We start from the raw sequence: 25,104 nt of genomic DNA, 5'->3' as shown, positions 1-25,104 counted from the left end.
ATTAATATATCTTAATATGATATATATACATTTAAATGTCGTTACAACGATAATCGTTACATATATGTCTCGTTTCGAAATCCTTAAGTTAGTAGTCTTGTTTATATGTATATAACTCATTGTTAATATACTTATGGAGATACTTACTTATCATAATCTCATGTTAACCATATGTATATCCATATATATATATCGTCATGTCGTTTTTACAAGTTTTAACGTTCGTGAATCGCCGGTCAACTTGGGTGGTCAATTGTCTATATGAAACATATTTCAATTAATCAAGTCTTAACAAGTTTGATAGCTTAACATGTTCGAAACATTTAATCATGTAAATATCAATCTCAATTAATATATATAAACATGGAAAAGTTCGGGTCACTACATAAAAGGTATATGATATGCATGTTTTTGGAAAGCTGGCGAAAAATCAATAACTTTTCATTTAGAAATCGCGTAATTTCGATGAACGAATCAAAAGATATGGTCAACTGAATTATGATTGACGTTAATTGGAATTGCTTTTGAATCTGCAATTAATATTTAAACAACTTGTTTGTAAGATTGATAAATTGGATTTTTGAATATTACTAACCGAGTAAATGAATCCTTATATAAGGTACGTCTCGTTTTGTTGAACTATTGTCAAAATTGACCTTTTGAAACGACTTTGGATAACTTTTGTATGTCAATCTCGAGCATTAGGATTGTGATACACTATGACCTGACCTAGCTTGATAGACAATTATTGACCAACATATGTTCTCTAGGTTGAGATCTACGGTTATTTGGTATTCCAAGTTTCGGTCACATTTCGGTGAACGACTTTATGTGCTGCTAAGGTGAGTTTCATATGCTCCCTTTTTAATTGCTTTTGAAATCTATATTTTTGGACTGAGAATACATGCACTTTATTTTAAACGCAATGGATACAAGTACATACTAAATTCTACACTGAGTTTGAACCGAAAATCCCTTAGCTTTGGTAACTAGTAACTGCCAGTTATAAGAACTGGTGGGCGCGAGTAGTAGTATATGGATCTATAGGGCTTGATATCCCCGTCCGAGCTAGAGCACTAGCCTTTTAACGGACGTATGCTATTTGAGAAGCGTACACGTTGGTTTGCGTGTATTATTAAGATGATTATACAAAGGGTATAAATTATATATACGTTAAGTTTAGTTACCAGGGTGCTCAATTTTGTAGAATATTTTGATAAACATTTCTGGATGAAACAACTGAAATCTTGTGATCCACCTTTATGTACAGATTATGCAAAACATTAAAACTATGAACTCACCAACCTTTGTGTTGACACTTGTTAGCATGTTTATTCTCAGGTTCCCTAGAAGTCTTCCGTTGTTTGCTTATATGTTAGACAAGCTATGTGCATGGAGTCTTACATGGCATATTATTCAAGGAGACGTTGCATTCACCAAATCATCACCATGTATCTTATTTTGACTGCATTGTCAACGGAAGTACTGATGTGCGTAGAGGTGTATACAAAATAGTAGTAATTTTTACAAGAAAATACTATTAAATACGATACAATTTTACACAAGTTATTTATTTATTTATAGAATGGATATACCTAAACCTTGCTACAACACTTATAGGCAGTGTACCTAATCGTACAGTAGTGTAGTTTTTAGTAAGTCCGGTTCGTCCACAGGGAACTCGCCAAGTTTAACGCTATAGTTTTAACTTATAATTGTAAAAATACAAAAATATATATAAGTAGTATTATTATTATAAAAGGGGTTTTACCGTTTAATGACCGGTTTGTCGATTTTAAAACTTTAGTCGCAGTTAAAACCAAATGTAAAATATTAAAAATAAATATAACTTAATTTTAAACGTAAAATAAATGACAATAATGAAATTGTGATAAATAAAAGTGCGTAAAGTAAATGACAATAAATAAAGTTGCGATAATTAAAAAGTACGATAATTAAAATAACAATAAATTAAAGTGCGATAATTAAAAGTGCAATTAAATATGAAATAAAGGAAATTAAATATGAAATAAAGGAATTATGCTTATTTAAACTTCCGTAATCCTAATGTTTGACGTGTTGATTTTAGTTTATTACCATGGGTTAATTGTCCTTTATCCTGGATTATTCAATATGTCCATACGGATTTGTCCATAATAGTCCATCAGTCATAATCATAAAATGCGGAAGTCTTCGTCAAATTGTTCTTATTCCCGAAGTCAAATATTTCAACTAATTGGGGATTCGAATTGTAACAAGGTCTTAATACTTTGTTTAATGAATACACCAGGTTATCGACTGCGTGTAGTCCAAGGTTTTACTACTTTGTTAACAATTACACCAATTACCCTTGAATGTAATCCACCCCTGTTTCAACAAGTCTTTTAACTATTAATCCAGTTCCGTGTCCGGTAAAATGAACAATTATTGGTATTTATAGATATCCCGCCCACCGTACCCAGTCAAGCGTATGTGGTTATATATAAATACGTCAAATTATAAGTCTATATATTAAATTAACGAGGTATCATTTAGCTAATATAAAGCCCATTAATAGCCTATAGTCTAATTTCCACAAGTGTCGTTCTTTTATCCAAACCCCAATTATGGTCCAAAGCCCAATTACCCCGTCTTAATATTTTAGCCCAACATCACGATTACTTCGGCTTAAATAAGCATAATAATAACTTAGCTACGAGACATTAATTTAAAAAGGTTGAACATAACTTACAATGATTAAAAATAGCGTAGCGTTACACGGACATAATTTCGACTTACACCCTTACAACATTCGCTAACATACCCTTATTATTAAAATTAAAATTAAAATTAATATATATATATATATATATATATATATATATATATACGAGTGAGAGATAGATAAAGAAAAAGATGTCATGTTGTTCAACCAAACTGCGAAATTTATAGGGATGTGGCCAGTTACTGTTCACCATGTGATCGCATGGTTTTTGGCCTTCCTGGCCATGCGATCGCATGGCCTACTTTTTCAGGTCACATGAGTTTGTTTGCTAGTTTACCGACGGTTTAATAAATAAATATAATATATAAATAATTTTAAGAATTATTTAAATATTATATTATATTTATGTGCATAGTTGACTTGTAATTTTTAGTCCGTTGCGTCGAGCGTTGAGAGTTGACTCTGATCCCGGTTCCGGATTTTCAAACTTCCTTGCGTACAATTTAATATCTTGTATTTTGCGTTTTGCGTCTTGTACTTTTGTAATTTTGAGACGTTTCTCACCAATAATTTGAATCACTTTGATTGTACTTTGTACTTTTGAGCTTTTTGGTCATTTGCGTCTTCAATTCGTCGAATCTATCTTTTGCCTTCACCTTTTATTATTTAAACGATAATTACTTGAAATTAGAACAATTGCAACTAAAAGCTTGTCTTTCTTGAGGGATAATGCTATGAAATATATGTTTATTTTTAGCATTATCAAATATTCCCACACTTGAGCGTTGCTTGTCCTCAAGCAATATAGTCTTGAAATAAAAATACTAGAATCACTTCTTTATTCTTCACACTTTGTACATCAGTGATTTCTATACTGCGGTATGAACAATGGTAGTAACGATGTGGTTTACAGTCCCACATGACTATAAAAATTTAGATCCTTTAAAGAAATTGGATCTTTATGAAAATATTTGAACTTTTGAAAATTAAATCTAGCTTTTACCCTAGATAAGTTTTCCGGAATAACCCTTCACCGGTGTTTGCAAATTGTTTTTGTGGGTTTGGTGGGTTTCAGATTTGAAAATTTTAGCTCCAAATTTGCGGTTTTGTGTCACCCACTTGCTAACCTTGTATTGGGAAAGCAACACGTCCAGTATACTTGCTCCGTATATTACCTTTCAGTAAACTACCGTCCGGTTGTAAAGGAAAGCGTTGAACAAGCAACTGTTAAGACAATGTCCCCTGACATTCTTTTAATTATGGTTTATAACGTGTCGGATGCAATTACTATCCTTTATAGGAGCAATAGTAAAGATCACCCTATAATTTTTTAGTTTGGCACAAAGTCCTGTCTTCGACCATGCTATGCAACCACCGTTCTTACGGTTAACACCCGATTTGGTTCAGGTGACCTAATGAATTCCAGGTGAATTCCTAGGATTTTACGTTCAATGGTAATGAACGCATTAAAAATGGGTTTTCAGAAAACAAATCGATTTGCAATTTTGTTCAAAATATTTTCTCGTTCAAGCTCGAATTTAGATATCATTGAATTCCATGAGTTTGAATTCTCAATCTTTAAAAGTCAATCTCAAGGATTGAGTAATATCAGTCTTAAAAGCTGATTTTTGATCTTTAAGGAGATTATCCTTTCTGAGAATCTGATTCATTAGTCTTATCAAGCTAATTTGCACGGTGCCCTCCCTATTTTACGAGACAGATCCTCTCATGGTTAGGATAAGTCTGACCACTTGGCAACCCTGTTTGATGCTGAGGTCCGTGGATTTCCTGCTGATTTTCGAGAAAACTTTTCAAGGTTTTTCGTAGACTCTACAACTGGTCTGGAAGACAACTTCATGACCTAAATCAAGAAGCACGTTTCTTTTTCGGAAGACTTACTTCCTTTTAATGATGGAATTGATTCATCGTGTAGATCCATCTTTCTTTCAAATATCATACAATTTACCGGGTAAAACGGTTAATTTTGTCCAAAACAAAAGTATCTTCAATTATTTGTACAAAAATATGTGATATATGTTTTAAATAACTTGGTAAATTTTTCCCACACTTGGCTTTTATTTTCCTTTCTTTACCTTTTTATTGTCCTTTATTCCATTTTAAATGAATTCTAACATTTTGGGTTGTTTCTTAATTTATGTCCTTTCCGAGGTAACAATAATTTCGGTGTTAACACCTAGTTTTATCGTTTATAAATATATATAAACATGATTTTGAATTTATTTAATTGAAAATTTTAAAATTTTTTACTAGGATTGGGTAGTCAGTATATAAGACTAGGGCTATTCTTTATTATCAGAGAGCACTAGATTCTAATACAACTACTGCATTACTAGTATTTTTAATGGTAACCAAGTGTTTAAGTCAAAAAAAATTTTTTTAAAAAATCCGAAAGAATTTAACCCCTTCCCACCCTTAAGATCTTGCAATGCCCTCATTTGCAAGAAATCAGTAACAATTTAAATTATTGAGGGTGATTAGCGTAGAAAAATGATTAAATTTTACCAAAGTTTCCAAACATATTGGCGTTTGTTTGCTGAATGATAAATGGTGCACATCATTTGTTCATTCCGTCTTGTTGTTACATCACATTTTTTTTTTGTAGTCAAAATTAGTAGCTTTTGCTGAACTTAATGCCAGTCTTTGAAAATGCGCTGTTTTACCCTGTTGTGTACAATTGACAATATACATACATACAAATAATAACATGCATGGTAATTTGAAATGGGACTTAAAATCCCACTTTCAAATCAAATATGAAATATTAGTACAAAATAATAAAAAATATTAAACAATACATTAATGTATCACAACATCATATGTTTAAACATAAATAAATAAAAATAATAAAAAGATAAAAATCATAAAAATCACCAATAGGAACTATATCAATCTGGATAGGGGTTTCAGTTCATGTCGTCGGTCGGGTTCCATGGTTGGTGATAGGTGTACTGGTAGGCCTGGTTAGGGTCGTAGAGAGTATATGGTGGTCTCATCTCGGGCTGATGTGGAGGATAGTAAGCAGGTCGGGTCGGTATGTAGTGATCCTGAGGTGATAGCCGGCTCATGATCTGACGCTGATGATAGTCCCATTTATCATGCTGTCGTTGCCTGGAATGATCGTAATCATTTCGGGCTTGCCACTGCTCGTACCGTCTATGTCTCTCCTCGTTTGTCATTTCTACCTCATCTACACGCTGGTAGATGTCAGTCTTAGCCTCTCTAATGACATCCCTAATGTCATCCGCTTCCTTCATTTCCTCATCTGAACCTCTCTCTACCCGTGGATGATGACCAACATAGGGTATTGCCTGATTGTGTCTGCTCTTCAATGCCTTAGCACCCTGATAGACCCGCAATCCTAAACGATCAACCTGTTCCCTACATACCATAAGTGGACCCCCTTGATCCCTATCTATACCCAAATACTCTCCAATGAGAGTAACAAAAATACCTCCTCCTATTATTCCCCCTTCCTGTATTCCTTCTACCATCTTAGACAAATAAAAACTAACACAGTAAGGGATATTAACAAAGCCTCTTGGATCTTGAATACACTTTAGGTAAAATAAATCATGTAAGGTAATTTTCTCCTTGTTGTGACCTCTCTGTCTAATCGAGTTAGCCAGAAATCTATGAATAATACGAAGTTCGACTTTGTTAATATGTAAGTAGGTATGTGCTCCTGCTCGCCCAAAACCATTGAAATCTAACATACTCCTTCAGACGACGTTAGCATCAAAATTCCTATCTACCCTTTCACCATGATAAATCAAATTCATACAATTGAGTAGTAGCAAATCAGCGGGCGTATATATCTGTAAAGCCCTGGCCATGTCCAGCATTGACATCCTGTACATCCTACAGCCAAGTATAAATCTAAGAAAACTTCTATCATCTAACCTATCTACATCCGCATTAATTGAAATAGTACTCATAAGCTCAACGCACCATTCCTTATATACAGGCCTACGAATGGTGAATAAACGTTCCCAATCGGGAAAAGAAGAGCTGCCATACCTTTGGATCAAATGCTGTCTAACTGAGTTAACCAGTTGGACCCTTTCCAAAGGCTCCCAATCGATTACCCTTGGCACTTCTACATTTTTCGGTATCAGTTTGAATTTGTTACTTTGATATGTCGGGTAATCTTTCCAGCTTCGATCAAATCTTAGATTGGGATACAACTATTCTTCATGAATCGTTGGGTGAGCTACTATCGGATGCATCGGAAATACTACGTAAGAATCAACATATTCTTGATGCGGATCATAATAAGGTACGTGTTGATCAGGTTGTTATTGTTGTTCCTGTTGTTGCTCCAGTTCATATTGCATTTGTGGTTCAGGTTCTGGAGTAGGTTGTCTAGATGATGATGATGCACCATCAGTATTAGTAAATCTCTGCAAAACACATTAAACACAAAATTTATGCATCCAAATATGCATTAGTGTTAGCAAAATAACAACTTGAAACAATTACAATAACATGTTTAATCAAAATTAAACTTATACACATTTTCACAATTTTAACAATTCTACACTTTTTCAAATAAGCATATATGAAAATGTTTATAAAGTTCATAAGCATTCAACTCATATAACATGTTAAAATAACCATTACTAGCAATTAAACAAGTTTCAAATGGCATTTATATCAATTTAATCAAGTTCATAAATTTTATACCTAAAAAGTCCACTTTAATTCTCAAAAATCATGTTTAGGATCAAAGTTTGGATCATTTAGCTACCTAAACATGTTACACTACTTAATTTAGCAATAATTCATGACAAAAATCGGCCATAACCTGTTTATATCAAAAAGCCCCAAATTGCTCAAAAACACAAACCCTAGATTCCTAAAAAAATTTAAGTTTTTGGCTTCAAATCATGTTAAATAGCATCAATCTAGGTTATACATGCATAAAATACTAACAATTTAACTCTAATTACACTAGAAATTAACAAAATCAAATTAGAAAAAATATAGCTCAAGAACACTAAAAATCAAATTTAAAGAGGTTTAGGTGTGAAATTGTTACCCTTCTTGATAAACTTCTTATCAAATTCATGATTAGAGCGGATTATAGCGAGAAATTTGGTTGATTTTAGTGAAAAAATGATGAATTTAGAGTGACTTGTGTGTGTGAGTTCGTGTGTTTATGTGTGTGTGAAGTGGAGACAGAGCAGCTCGACTGGATTTTAAGTTCCTGACCTGATTTCGGTCCTCGTGCGATCGCATGGGGGTCTGGATTTTTTTTTTATTTATTTTTATAAAACCTTTTACTTTTAACACAAAATAATTAAATTAAATTTTAAAATTTTGCTTTCCCTTTTTATATAGGACGAGATCGTTTCGGATCGTTGTCCTAGTCCGTCCCTCGACAAAATTTTAAAATTTGTCAATTTTAAACGCGGTTTTAAAAGCAAAGATTTTTGGGTTTTTTAATGTTTTTAGCTTACTTTAATTCAATAAGATTAAAAATAATGATAATAAAAGTTCTCGTCCCTCCCTTGGGTAAAGCAATTTCGGTTCAACGACCTAGTTTTCAACTCACGACGAATTTTTAAAAATCATATTTTTAACTTAGTGAAATAAAGTAAATTTTTGTTTTTAAATTCACACCAAACTTAAATTTAAATTGCATAAAATTAAAAATTCATATAAATATCATTTTTATACATACAAACTTATATTAAAAATATTAATTTTTCAAATATTTACAAACTTAATTATATTGATTTTAAAAAGTTTTACAATATTAATTTAATATTTATATATTAATTTAAAAACATGGTAGAAATTAAAAATCTTTTTGGTCTTTTATCCCACTTTAATCAATCAAATATTATCAAAAAAATACGCCCTACTTTTCGGTAAAGTAATTTCGGTTCAACGACCTAGTTTTACTCCTGACGAATTTTTAAAATATTTTGGGTTGATTGATTAAAGATATTTATACCTTAAGAATAAACGGTAAATTTCGCAGTGATGTAATAAATTTTTGTATGATATCAATAATTTCGGTTATGCATACCTAATTTTATTGAATACCAATTTAATACTTTATAGCGAACGATTTAGCGTTTATTATCAAAAGGTTAAAAGCAATAAAAAAACTGTACATACTTACTTGTGAGAAAGAATTCTCAGAGACCTGCTTTAACCGACTCATAGGAGAGTCGTGTAATTTGGTTCTCCATAGCTACGTAAGCATAACCCCGAATCTTCAATATCTTTTCTTCTAAACATATGAATGGTCCTTCTCTGCATAGAGTAACAAATTCGGTATTTGAATATGTTTGATTATTTGAACATTTACCTTCGTGTGACCATTTTTCGCATTTGTAACATCTTTCAAGGTGTCGTGCTCTTCTTTTTGTTGCGGATTTTGATTTTCCTTTACCAAAATGTATCTTATGACGATCTTTTCTGAGTTCTTTTCTTACTCCGTCCATTTTGCCTCTTATGAATGATACCAGTTCACTCGGAAGTATGTCATTATTACGTTTGGTAATCATAGCGTGTAGCATTAGACCATGGTTCTGATCAAAGGAATTCTTCATCTCGTAAAACCTAAAAAAAATAAAAATTCAGAATGGGGGGAGAAGACTAGTTCTTTAGGGTCTGCTTGGGAAAGACCATTCGGATTCCATTCTCGAGAACTACACGAAAACAGAATATCTAACTCTAACAGAAATATATATTACCCTAAAAAGATTCGAACCTCCCCACACTTAGTTAGATGTGGTGTTGAAATTGTGATTAACGTTATTTTCAATTGGATCATCAACAACTTGTATATCTCTGACTTTTGCTTCAATCCATTTGTTGATTTCCTCCGTAACTTTCACAAATTCAACTAACATTGCCTTTTCTTTTGGCGATAAATTGGATACTAATCGATTACATAACTTAAAGTTTCTCTTAATCCTAGCATCGTGAATCTGTTTATAAAGTTTCTTCGTTGAACTGTTAAAAATGGGTTCATCTAATTTCGTATCATCAACGGGGTTCTTTGTTATCGGATCATCATTAAGTGTTTCTTCATCTTTCCCATACTTATACGTTTTTATTGGTTTAACAGTTTTGATTGGTGGAGATTTAACTTTCGGTTCACAAAGGTGATCGATTTATCACCATCCCTAAGTGTCATTCTACCTTCTCTTACATCAATGAACGCCTCGGTGGTTGCTAAAAATGGGCAACTTAAAATTAGAGGAATATCAAGGTTTTCCTCCATATTAATAACAATGAAGTTTGCAACAAAGGTTAAACTTCCCACGTTAACAAGTAAATTATTTTCTATTCCAACCGGGTGTTTAATGGTTAGGTCAAATGATTGAACACCTATTTTGGTTGGTTTTAAATTACCCATACCTAATCTTTTGTATAAGAAAAGAGGCATAATATTTGCACTTGCTCCTAAATCTGCGAGTCCATTATATATAGCACCATCATTAAGCAAGCAAGAAATGATAAATTCACCCGGCTCTCCTGCTTTAGTAAGTCGAGTTGGTTTGTAAACCTTTTTCGGGTGTTCTTTTCTTGGTTCTTTCACTTTTATTTGAACTTCTTGTTCACATTTTTCTTCGTTTCTTGGAATGGGAGGTTTGTATAAGAATTCTCCTTCATCACTCCAATTTGAATCCCCCTCATTTTTTAATTTTGATTTTTCATATGTTGTTGATAACAATATGTTTTCATTTTGAGGGTTTTTTTGAGTGGTGAAATTATGATTGACTTCATTGTCAACTTCTATCGGACCATGTATGTAATGTTTAACTCTGTGACCATTAACTTTAATTCAATCCCATTTGAATTTATTAATTCTACTGTTCCATATGGGAAAACTCTTTTGACTATGAATGGTCCAGACCATCTTGATTTCAATTTTCCAGGAAATAGCTTGAATCGTGAATTAAAAAGAAGAACTCTGTCTCCTTCTTTAAATTCTTTTGAACTTTCGATTCTTTTATCATGCAATTTCTTTATTCTTTCCTTATAGATTAACGAATTTCCGTATGCTTCATGTCTTAATTCTTCTAATTCGTTTAATTGACTTAACCGTAGACGTCCAACTTCATGTAAATCAAGATTACATGTCTTCAAAGCCCAAAATGCTTTGTGTTCAATTTCTACTGGAAGATGACATGCTTTTCCGTTAACGAGTTTGAAAGGTGTGGTTCCAATTGGAGTTTTATAGGCTGTTCTAAAAGCCCAGAGTGCATCCTCCAATTTCATGGACCATTCCTTTAGATTTGATCCTACGGTTTTCTCTAGAATACGTTTTAATGCTCGGTTGATATTTTCAACTTGTCCACTTGTTTGTGGATGATAAGCGGTTGAGATTTTATGAGTTACTCCATATCTTTTGAGAACTTTCTCAAGTTGATTATTACAGAAATGAGTACCCCGATCACTTATTAAAGCTTTCGGTGTTCCAAACCTTGCAAAAAGACGTTTTAAAAAATTGACTACAACTCGTGCATCGTTAGTTGGGAGAGCTTGTGCTTCCGCTCATTCAGATACATAATCAATGGCAACGAGAATGTAGAGATTATTATGAGATTTTGGAAATGGACCCATAAAGTCAATACCCCAAATGTCAGATACTTCACATACTTGAATGACATTTTGTGGCATTTCATCACGTTGACTTATTTTTTCGGCCCTTTGACATGCATCACAGGATTTGCAAAGAAGGTGTGCGTCTTTGAAAATTGTAGGCCAATAGAATCCAGCATCATAAACTTTTCTTGCTGTGAGTTGAGGCCCATAATGCCCTCCAGTTGGTCCTGTGTGACAATGGTTTAAGATTTGACTAGCTTCATCTTCGAATACACATCGGCGTATTATTCCATCGGGACAACTTTTAAACAAATGTGGATCTTCCCAGAAATAGTGTTTTATATCACTAAAGAATTTCTTTCGTTTTTGGTACCATAATCCCTTTTCAAGGAATCCACATACTAAGTAGTTTGCATAGTCTGCAAACCATGGAATTTCACTATAATCTATATTCAATAGATATTCATCAGGAAAGTTGTCTTGTATGGCCGATTCATTTAGAACTTCTAATTCAGGATTTTCAAGACGAGAAAGATGATCAGCGGCGAGATTTTCTGCTCCCTTTTTATCTCGGATTTCAATATCGAACTCTTGTAAGAGTAAGATCCAACGGATTAATCGTGGTTTGGCATTTTGTTTCAAAAATAGGTATCTAAGAGCAGAATGGTCGGTATAGACCACCGTTTTAGCTAGAACGAGATATGAACGAAATTTGCCAAATGCAAAGACAATAGCAAGGAGTTCTTTTTCAGTAGTTGTGTAATTCGTTTGTGCTCCTTGTAACATCTTACTAGCGTAATAAATAGGTTGAAATCGTTTTTCAATCCTTTGTTCTAAAATGACTCCCATTGCAAAATCACTTGCATCGCACATTAGTTCAAACGGTAGATTCCAATTTGGAGTTATCATGATCGGCGCATTAGTGAGTTTTTCTTTAAGAATATTAAAATATTTGATGCATTCATCCGAAAAGATGAATGGGGCATCCTTTTCTAGGAGTTTATTCATAGGAGTGGCAATTTTAGAAAAATCTTTTATGAAACGTCGGTAAAAACCGGCATGCCCTAGAAAACTCCTAACTCCTCTAACATTAGTGGGATGTGGAAGTTTAGCAATTACATCTACTTTAGCTCTATCCACTTCAATTCCTTCCTTTGAAATTTTATGACCAAGAACGATGCATTCTTGAACCATGAAATGGCATTTCTCCCAATTAAGTACTAGATTTGATTGTTCGCATCTAATAAGCATTCGTTCAAGATTAACTAGACATGATTCAAATGTATCACCGAAGACTGAAAAGTCATCCATGAAAACTTCCATGCATTCTTCTATCATGTCGTGAAAAATCGCCATCATGCACCTTTGAAAGGTTGCAGGGGCGTTGCAAAGTCCAAATGGCATGCGTTTGTAAGCAAAAGTACCATAAGGGCACGTGAACGTGGTTTTATCTTGGTCCTCGGGTGCTATTGGAATTTCAAAATATTCGGAAAAACCGTCAAGAAAACAATAGTAACTGTTCCCGGCTAATCTTTCCAACATTTGATCAATGAAAGGTAAGGGAAAGTGATCTTTTCTAGTGGCGTCATTTAATTTTATATAATCAATACAAACACGCCATCCTGTTACAGTCCTAGTAGGAATAAGCTCATTTTTCTCATTTGTGATGACAGTCATGCCACCCTTTTTAGGTACGCATTGAACTGGGCTTACCCATGGATTATCAGAGATTGGATAAATTAAACCTGCATCTAGCAGTTTAATAATTTCTTTCTTAACAACATCTTGCATATTAGGATTTAGTCTTCGTTGGCGTTGCACATACGTTTTATGACCTTCTTCCATAAGGATTTTATGTGTGCAATACGAAGGACTTATTCCTTTAATATCATGAATTTTCTATGCAATAGCTGGTTTATGAGCTTTTTGCACAGAAATGAGTTGAGATTTTTCATTTTCAGTAAGAGAAGACGATATTATTACAGGTAATTCAGATTCACCATGTAAATAAGCATATTCTAAATGGTTTGGAAGTGGCTTTAACTCTAATGTCGGTGGTTCTTCTATCGATGATTTATATCGATATTTGTCTTCTTCTTTTACCATTTGAATTTCTTCTGTTGTTGGTTCATATCCATTAGCCATAAGTGCGGCTAACATTTCAACTTCATTAATTGGTTCAGTTCCTTCTCCTAAAGAACATTCTCCTGTTCCTTGTAATTCTGGAAATTCTTCTAACAATTCTGCATGTGAATCTATAGTTTGAATATAATAACATGTATCATCTGCAGATTGCGGTTATTGCATGGCTCTATCAACTGAAAAGGTAATACTCTCGTCCTCTATACTTAGGGTTAGTTTCTTACCGAACACGTCTATTATTGCTTTAGCAGTGTTTAAAAATGGTCTTCCTAATATGAGAGGAACTCGAGAATCTTCTTCCATGTCCAGAATAACAAAATCTACTGAAAATACCAAAGTACCAACTTTAACTAGCATATTTTCCATTATCCCTCTAGGATATTTTACTGATCGATCAGCTAGTTGTTTGCTTATTCGTGTTGGTTTCAATTCTCCAAGGTCTAGTTTAGCGTATAGTGAATACGGCATTAAATTTATACTAGCACCTAAATCTGCCAATGCTTCTATTGAACTAAGACTACCCAGAAAACATGGAATTGTGAAACTTCCTGGATCTGATAATTTTTCTGGTATCTTATTCAACAGCACTGTAGAACAATTGGCATTGATAGTAATAGCCGAGAGTTCTTCCATTTTCTTTCTATTTGTGATTAGATCTTTTAGAAATTTAGCAAATCTAGGCATTCCTGAAATTACATCAATGAAAGGAAGATTTACATTTATCTGTTTAAACATATCCAAGAATTTGGATTGCTCGGCTTCAAGTCTTTCTTTTCTCATTTTACTCGGGTAAGGAAGTGGTGGTTGGTATGGTTTAACATAAGGTTTTTCCTTAACTGTGTTATCTTCATTAACCTTTTCAACTACCGGTTCTTTTTCCTTATCTTGTTTAGATTGTGGTTCTTGTGGAGTAGGAATAGAGTCATCAGAAATTACAGGCATTTCAGGTGGTTTAAGTGTAATACCACTTCTTGTGGTAATGGCTTTAGCTGTTTCATTCCGGGGGTTAGCATTTGTATCGCTAGGTACACTTCCCGGTTTTCTTTCACCTATTAACCTTGCTAGGTTACTTACTTCTTGTTCCAAATTTTTAATAGAAGCTTGTTGATTTTTAAATGCTTGAGCATTTTGTTCATTGGTTTGTTTCTGAGATGTGAAAAATTGAGTTTGAGATTCAACTAGCTTCGACATCATATCTTCTAAATTTGGCTTTTTATCATCGGTTTGTGGTGGTTTATTGTGAAAAATAGGTCTTTGCTGATTGTAAGTATTATTAGGTACTTGTTGATTGTTAGGACCTTGTTGGTTGTTGTATGGAACATTTCGGTTATAGTTCTGATTTTGATTGTAGATTGGTCTTGGCGGTTGATAATTATTCTGATAATTATTTCCAGGCCTTTGGTTTAGATATGAAACATTCTCTCTTTGTTCCATTGTTGGTTCAATACTGAGACAATCTTTTGTCAAACGTGGTCCTCCACACTGCTCACAACTAATTCGTAGTGAGTGGATATCTTTAGTCATCTTTTCCATTCGTCTCTCGACAGCATCTATCTTTTCAGAAATGGAATCGAAGTCATGGCTAGAATTGGCTCTAGCTGCTTTAGATGATCTAATGATATCTTTTTCTTGATGCCACTCATGTGAGTGGGAAGCAGTGTTATAAATAATTTTGTAAGCGTCAGTTGCGGTTTTCTTCATAATGGAACCACCAGCTGCTATATCAATGTCTTTTCTTGTAGTGATATCGCATCCTTGGTAGAATATTTGTACTATTTGACAAGTGTCTAAACCATGCTGCGGACATCCTCTTAATAACTTTCCAAATCTTGTCCACGCTTCATATAGAGTTTCATTTGGCTTTTGCGTGAACGTAACAATTTCTCCTTGAAGTCTTACGGCTTTAGATGCCGGAAAAAATTGTTTAAGGAATTTTTCAACTAAAACATCCCATGTATCAATCGCTCCTTCAGGTAACGATTCTAACCAATCTTTGGCTTCTCCCTTTAAAGTCCAGGGAAATAACATGAGATATATCTGTTCATCCTCAACTTCTCGGATTTTAAATAGTGTACAGATCCTATTAAAAGTACGAAGATGTTCATTTAGATCTTCCTTCGGCGCACCACTAAATTGGCATTGATTAGTTACCATGTGTAGGATTTGTCCTTTGATTTCATAATCTGGCGTATTAATGTCTGGTTGAGTAATTGCATGACCTTGGCCAGTGCGTTTAGCTCTCATTCGGTCTTCCATACTTAGAGGTTCCAGATTTTCCATGATTGAATTTGTTGAATCTGAATCACTAGAGTATTCTGATTTAATGGGTTGTTCTTCGACAATCTCCATTTGAATGATTGGTGGTTCCGGAGGAAAGATTAATGGTTCAGGATCTCTGAATTGTCCCTGAATATCCTCCAGATTCTCAATTGTGAGGTCTGGTTCAAAAAATAGATTATCGGAAATTTGAATTGGAGTAATTGGTCGACTGGCTGACGATTCTAAAGAAAAATCAACGGCGACAATATTGGCTAGATGTCTTGATCTAGTTACAGGTGGTGAATGTACAAAAAGTAGTGAACGTTTTGCTCGGTGCATTCATTGAATATCCTATTAGTTATAAAAGATAAAAATTATATAAGTTATCAAATTAATAGATTTTTCTGCTTTTGCCCACGTTTCGAATAGCCAAAAGATGTAGCAGGGAGCCAGAACCCTTTAAATCGGAAGCTCACAACTCAGCCACTAACAAATCCAACTATTACTACGAACCAGAAAATTTTAGATGTCTATCAATTTAACCACTTAAAATAATTTTTCGTTGAAATTTAAAGAAATTTTAGAGAAGAAATAGAAAAAATTCTAAGTCCTAAAAACTAGAGCGTCGAAAAATAAGAAAGAAAAATAGCGCGTCGGAAAAACGTTGAAAAATAAATGGTCGAAAAATAGTAAAAAGAACGTAGCGCGTCGAAACTTAAAAGTCTAAAAACTACAAATTAAAAGTTGCGTCTAAAGTTATTAAAGCTTAAAAGAAATTCTATATCCAAAACGGCAATAACTTAAAAAGGTACTAAAACATTAAAACGGCGTCGCAAAATTCTAACGCACCTAAATCTTAGTCTAAAGAAAAAGCACTTAAGGGATTTTACGGCAAAGCCTAAAAATCTAGAAATAAAAATAACTATGGCAAAAACTATGACTTAAAACTAAATACGAACGAAAAATACAAATATTACGCTAAAAAGATTAAAAAGATATAAAAATAAAAAGTGACAAAATAACTTATTTTTATAAAAATATTATTTTTATATTTATTTTATAAAAGTATTAATTTTATAATTTATTAAAACTAATTAAAACTAAAAATACAAATTAAATAAATAACAATAAAACTAAATAATTAAATAAACTAACCCTAATTAGGGTTATTAATATTAATTAAAATTAAATTAAACCCTAAACTAGTCGGCTGAGGTTACAGACCTGTCAACTCAAGCCATGCGATCGCATGACTTTGAGGTTATATTTCCATGCGGTCGCATGGAGTAGAGTTTCGGGCCAGGAGTTGGGCTGCTACAGTTCTCGGGCCGAGTTCTTCTCTTTTTTTTTCTGTTTTTAAAATTATATAAAGTATAATAAATAAAAACTTATATTTTTTTACAAACTAAAAATAAAAATAAAGAAACTTTATAGTTATATTTATATATTTAACAAACTCTTAAAAATATATTTATTTTGTTTTTCTTTTTATATTTTTGTGTTTTTAATAATTAAAATGTATTTTTACAAAAGCGTATTTTTACAAAAGTAAACTAAGAATCTTTTTTTTTTATATAGCGTTTCGCTTCCGGCATTTAAGCAGTCCCCGGCAGCAGCGCCAAAAATACTTGATGTGTGTAGAGGTGTATACAAAATAGTAGTAATTTTTACAAGGAAATACTATTAAATACGATACTATTTTACAAAATTTATTTATTTATTTATAGAATGGATATACCTAAACCTTGCTACAACACTTATAGGTAGTGTACCTAATCGTACAGTAGTGTAGTTTTTAGTAAGTCCGGTTCGTCCACAGGGAACTCGCCAAGTTTAACGCTTTATTTTTAACTTATAATTGTAAAAATATAAAAATATATATAAGTAGTATTATTATTATAAAAGGGGGTTTTTACCGTTTAATGACCGGTTTGTCGATTTTAAAACTTTAGTCGCAGTTAAAACCTAATGTAAAATATTAAAAATAAATATAACTTAATTTTAAACGTAAAATAAATGACAATAATGAAATTGCGATAAATAAAAGTGCGTAAAGTAAATGACAATAAATAAAGTTGCGATAATTAAAAAGTACGATAATTAAAATAACAATAAATTAAAGTGCGATAATTAAAAGTGCAATTAAATATGAAATAAAGGAAATTAAATATGAAATAAAGGAATTATGCTTATTTAAACTTCCGTAATCATGATGTTTGACGTGTTGATTTTAGTTTATTACCATGGGTTAATTGTCCTTTGTCCTGGATTATTCAATATGTCCATACGGATTTGTCCATAATAGTCCATCAGTCATAATCATAAAATGCGGAAGTCTTCGTCAAATTATTCTTATTCCCGAAGTCAAATATTCCAACTAATTGGGGATTCGAATTGTAACAAGGTCTTAATACTTTGTTTAATGAATACACCAGGTTATCGACTGCGTGTAGTCCAAGGTTTTACTACTTTGTTAACAATTACACCAATTACCCTTGAATGTAATCCACCCCTATTTTAACAAGTCTATTAACTATTAATCCAGTTCTGTGTCCGGTAAAATGAACAATTATTGGTATTTAAAGATATCCCGCCCACCGTACCCAGTCAAGCGTATGTGGTTATATATAAATACGTCAAATTATAAGTCTATATATTAAATTATCGAGGTATCATTTAGCTAATATAAAGCTCATTAATAGCCCATAGTCTAATTTCCACAAGTGTCGTTCTTTTTTCCAAACCCCAATTATGGTCCAAAGCCCAATTACCCCGTCTTAATATTTTAGCCCAACATCACGATTACTTCGGCTTAAATAAGCATAATAATAACTTAGATACGAGACATTAATTTAAAAAGGTTGAATATAACTTACAATGATTAAAAATAGTGTAGCGTTACACGGACAGAATTTCGACTTACACCCTTACAACATTCGCTAACATACCCTTGTTATTAAAATTAATATATGTATATATATATATATATATATATATATATATATATATATATATATATATATATATATATATATATACGAGTGAGAGATAGATAAAGAAAAAGATGTCATGTTGTTCAACCAAACTGCGAAATTTATAGGGATGTGGCCAGTTACTGTTCACCATGCGATCGCATGGTTTTTGGCCTTCCTGGCCATGCGATCGCATGGCCTACTTTTCCAGGTCACATGAGTTTGTTTGCTAGTTTGCCGACGGTTTAATAAATAAATATAATATATAAATAATTTTAAGAATTATTTAAATATTATATTATATTTATGTGCATAGTTGACTTGTAATTTTTAGTCCATTGCGTCAAGCGTTGAGAGTTGACTCTGATCCCGGTTCCGGATTTTCGAACGTCCTTGCGTACAATTTAATATCTTGTATTTTGCGTTTTGCATCTTGTACTTTTGTAATTTTGAGACGTTTCTCACCAATAATTTGAACCACTTTGATTGTACTTTGTACTTTTGAGCTTTTTGGTCGTTTGCGTCTTCAATTCGTCGAATCTATCTTTTGTCTTCACCTTTTATTATTTAAACGATAATTACTTGAAATTAGAACAATTGCAACTAAAAGCTTGTCTTTCTTGAGGGATAATGCTATGAAATATATGTTTGTTTTTAGCATTATCAAGTACTATTGTAAACTATTATTACGGTGATTGTCTATATGTAGAAATCATCAGATGTCGAAAACCTTTGATTTAAATATTCATTTATGGTGTGCCTTTTCAAAAGAATGCAATATTTACAAAACGTATCATATAGAGGTCAAATATCTCGCAATGAAATCGATGAATGACGTGTTCTTCCATATGGATTTGGAGCGATCGTCATAAATTGCAACTAAAAGCTTGTCTTTCTTGAAGGATAATGCTATGAAATATGTGTTCGTTTTTAGCATTATCAATGTCATACCCCGTCCTAATCCATCTGGACGAAGTCACTAACATCTGGTCCCATTGCGATGATCGACTCCATGTAATATCTTTAAAATGAGCAAATGCACAGCGGAAGATTTCTTTAATACCTGAGAATAAACATGCTTTCAAGTGTCAACCAAAAGGTTGGTGAGTTCATAGGTTTATCATAAAACAATAAAATTCATCATTTTGATAGACCACAAGATTTAAATGCTGCATGATACAAATGGGCCCGAATCGTATACCCACCTGTAATGTACATGCGATATATTTTAAATACAGTACACCTTTCTCGTGTACGAAATCCTTTTTCATAAATCTTAGTAACCGTACACATATCTCGTGCACAAAAATAACATACACATAACCTGTGTATAAAATCATTCTCTTGATACATAACATTCACTTTTCATTGCTTTCATAGCTTGACTTGGTAACCGACCTTACCATATAATGCGCATAATAATATCCCCAAAATAGAACATATAGTCTGTATAATAATCATATAAACTTCGAAGTACTAAACACCACACCCACTAGCCCTTCCATCTAGTGAACATTCTGGGTGAGGGTGTTAAACCCGGTAGCTACCTTTAGGATTCGTGTCAATTAGGCGTACACTAATTCTCAAAATTAGTGATGTTCCCTAATTCTTAGGTTACTAAGCAATAATAATCAGGGGAAAAATATTCATATCAGTTGTGGTAATTATCATGTCCACATAATTCAATGGTGGCAATTATCACATCCACATAATTCATTCAAGGAATGTTTTGCTTGTGTCTATCTCGTCAAACATTTATAAAAGCATTTCGTGTATTCGCAGTTCAAAATGTATTTCAAAAGCATTTAATAAAGCAGTTGTAAAAGTAGCGCATGTATTCTCAGTCCCAAAAATGTAGAGAGTAAAAGGGAATCAAATGAACTCACCATACTGTATTTTGTAGTAAAAATACATATGACGTCATTTATCAAGTGTAGGGTTGGCCTGGGATTCACGAACCTATATTAAGTATATATATATATATTAACACATATAATTAACATGTAATAATAATCAAACTAGTTTATGTATATTACTTATTTAATTTAGTAATATATTTGTTATTTCAAAGGTTATGTATATATTTACTTTTAATATTTATACATATAGTTATACATATATATCTATATAATTAGTATTATATTGTTAAATCAAAAATTTGTTATATGTAAATATTTATGTAAACAATGTTATTAGGTTTAATTTATAATGTATATGTATTATTAATATAGTTATAGTATATGTAATAAGTATACTTTTATATACAAAATATATATTTGTTAAAATGATAGTTTTAAAAATAATAATTTACTAATAAAAATAATAATAACTTTATTAATAATGATAATACTAATAATAAAAAATGATTTTGTTGATAATGATACTAATAATAAAAGTGATAAAAATAATAGTAATAATAATAATAATGTCAGTAATGATAATAGAAATCATAATACTTATAATGATAATGAAAATAGTAATTTTACTAAAAATATTTTTGTTAATAATAATAATTTCAACAATGATAATTTTAAAGATAATACTAATAACAATATTAATAATAATAATAATAGTAATAATAATCCTAATGCTCATTTTAATGATAATAATAATAGTAATACTAATCATCTCATAATCATACTCATAATCATAATAATAATAATAATAATAATAATAATAATAATAATAATAATAATAATAATAATAATAATAATAATAATAATAATAATAATAATATTAATAATAATAATAATAATAATAATAATAATAATAATAATAATAATAATAATAATAATAATAATAATAATAATAATAATAATAATAATAATAGTAGTAAATATGATAATAAATGAAATGGACTACCTTTAAAGCCTTTAAAAAATCTGCCATGAACGGGACTCGAACCCAAGACCTCTTGCTCACCCATAACACCTTCTAAACCATTCATCTATTTCTAATTTTTTGATTTATATTCAGTATTTATTCTATATAATCCGTACAATTTTAGCCCAACAGTAATTCATATACGGCCCAACAGCTAATTCCTAATTCCAAATGAAGCCCGCTAGTCGATAAGCCCAATCACACTTGGCCAATTTTCTTCAGCTCACCCAGATCTATTGTTAAATAATAATAAAAACCTTTGCCATGGCCTGGTTTCGATCCTGTGACCTCTCGATCAATAAACACCCTTCCAACCACTAAACTGTTAAATTATTCTTGTATTATCTTGTTTAATTAACTATTTATTATTTATGAAACTGTTCAATCATCATCAACATCCAATAATCATCATCGACTAACATCACAGAACACTAACACCCTCGTCATTATCATTCATCATTATAACCATAATCATAAATTAACATCACTACATCATACAATCTTCATCATTATAATTCTATATTTTCTTCATCAATATCATCATCGGTCTCATTTCACCATCGAGCTTCATTAACCTCACTGTGACCCGTTCATCATCATAATCGCCCTCATCTTTATTTTATGTCGATTACCATCATTTTTAATCATACATCGTCTTCATTACGTGCATCACCATACATCATATCATCATACTCGTTATCGTAAGAGTGAGCATAAATAGAAAAACAGGTGCAGCTGCAGCAGTAGGTGATGGTGGCGGTTGGGGGTGACTCTCGACGGGTTGAAACAGAAAAAAAAAAAATTTGCAGTAAGAGCTGAGCAGTAGTAACCCAAATAGTAGTAGTCGATGGCTGTTTATTGGTGGTTTATGGTGGTGGGTTTACAGCAGCAACATGGGACGGTTGTGCTGGGTTTTTGTCAATCGATTGTAAGCAAGAAATAGCAGCAAGTTTGAGTGGTTCTCGGTGGTTGTTCTTAAGGTGGTTTGTTATGGTGGTTCACGAATTCTAGGATAGAGAGAGAGAAGAATATAGAGAGGAAGTGGAGGTTATGATTGGAATTTGTGGTGTTAGTAAAACAAAGGTGGTAGATGGTGATTTTGGTCGATGGTGGTGCTACAGTGGCGATGAAACGATCGGTTAATCAAGGTGCAAGGTTGATCTTTTGATATATGTAATATGTATATGTGTGTACATATATAATAAGGATGATAAGATAGTTGAGGAAGAAAATCAAAAAGCAAATAGTAAAACAGTGTAACCCTTAATTCTCGTGAATAAATTTGTTAGTATACTACCGACAGTTTTCACGGGGTGTGTCCATTGCTAAACAGTTACGGATAATTTAATTCAGAAAAATCTCATATTTTAAAATTAAGTCCATTTATTTATTTCAGTCATTACCTGTTTGAAATCTGATAAAAAAGATTCAATGATTTTTATTTTCTGTTCCAGTTTATATGTACGGAGTACAAAAACTTAGATTGAAAAGGTAAAAAAAAATATTTATCAAAACTATTATCTTTTTAATCAAATTTTGGACCAACTTTTATTTTAAAACTTCATATATATATTAGACCTATTTTAAAAATAATTAAACGTCAACCGAAAGTTACAGACATTTACCATTTAAGCTCAAAATTAATTATATTTAATATATACACTATGTATATATATAAACAGTTTTAAATAACAAAATTTACTACGCAAATAAATATATATTAAATAATTAAATTAAATATAACAAAATATATATACTAGAAATATACATATATTATATATAAAATAATACTTTTTATTATAATGTATTTTATTTTACATAATTATTTATAACAATAAATGTATATAATAGTTTATTAATGTTCATGTTATTAGATATATTATACACATATTTATATATACACATATTTACAAACAATGGTTCGTGGATCATCGGGAATGGTCAAAGGGTAATCGCATATATGAAAACAGTTCAAAATTTTTGAGACTCAACATTGCAGACTTTGCTTATCGTGTCGGAAACATATAAAGATTAAGTTTAAATTTGGTCAGAAATTTTCGGGTCGTCACAATCAAATATTCTCACACTTGAGCGTTGCTTGTCCTCAATCAATATAGAACTTGAATATAACTTTACTAGAATCACTTCTTTATTCTTTACACTTTATACATTAGTGATTTTAATACGGCGATATTAACAATGATAGTAACGATGTGGTTTACAGTCCCACATGACTATGAAAATTTAGATCCTTTAGGAAATTGGATCTTTATGAAAATATTTGATCTTTTGAAAATTTAATCTAGCTTTTACCCTAGATAAGTTTTCCGGAATAACCCTTCACCGGTGTTTGCAAAATGTTTTTGTGGGTTTTGTGGGTTTCAGATTTGAAAATTTTAGCTCAAAACTTATGGTTTTGTGTCACCCACTTGCTAACCTTGTATTGGGAAAGCAACACGTCCAGTTTACTTGTTCCGTATATTACCTTTCGATAAACTACCTTCCGGTTGTAAAGGAAAGCATTGAACAAGCAACTGTTAAGGCAATGTCTAATGACATGCTTTTGATTATGGTCTATATCGTGTCGGATGCAATTACTATCCTTTGTAGGAGCAATAGTAAAGATCACCCTATAGTTTTTCGGTCTGGCACAAGGTCCTGTCTTCAACCATGCTATGCAACCACCGTTCTTACGGTTGACACCCGATTTGGTTCAGGTGACCTAATGAATTCCGGTGAATTCTTAGGATTTTACGTTCAATGGTAATGAACGCATTGAAAATAGGTTTTCAGAAAACAAATCGGTTTGTAATTTGATCAAAATATTTTCTCGTTCAAGCTCGAGTTTAGAGATCATCGAATTTCATGAGTTTATAATTCTCAATCTTTTAAAGTCAATCTCAAGGATTGAGTAATATCAGTCTTAAAAGCTGATTTTTAATCTTTAAGGAGATTATCCTTTCTGGAGATCTAATTCATTAGTCTTATAAGCTAATTTGCACAGTGCCCCCCAATTGTACAAGACAGATCCTCTCATGGTTAGGATAAGTTTGACCACTTGGCGACCCTGTTTGATGCTGAGGTCCGTGGATTTCCAGCTGATTTTCGAGAAAACTTTTCAAGGTTTTTCGTAGACTCTACAACTGATCTGGACGACAACTTCATGACATAAATCAAGAAGAACGTGTCTTTTTCTCGGAAGACTTTACTTCCTTTTAAATTCTATTTATATTACAAATAAACTGGGTAAAACTGATTAATATCGTCCAAAATAAAAGTATCTTCAATTATTTGTACAAATATATGTGATATATGTTCTAAATAACTTGGTAAATTTTTCACACACTTGGCTTTTATTTTTCTTTCTTTGCCTTTTTATTCTCTTCTATTCCATTTTGAATGAATTCAAGCGTTTTGGGTTGTTTTTCAATTTATGTCCTTTTCGAGGTAACAATAATTTCAGTGTTAACACCTAGTTTTATCATTCATAAATATGTATAAACATGATTTTGAGTTCATTTAGTTAAAAATTTTACTAGAAGTGGGTAGTCAATA

Source organism: Rutidosis leptorrhynchoides, chromosome 2, assembly GCF_046630445.1.
Source record: "Rutidosis leptorrhynchoides isolate AG116_Rl617_1_P2 chromosome 2, CSIRO_AGI_Rlap_v1, whole genome shotgun sequence".
NCBI classification, from domain to species: Eukaryota; Viridiplantae; Streptophyta; class Magnoliopsida; order Asterales; family Asteraceae; genus Rutidosis; species Rutidosis leptorrhynchoides.
Note: the sequence above shows the minus strand (reverse complement) of the source record.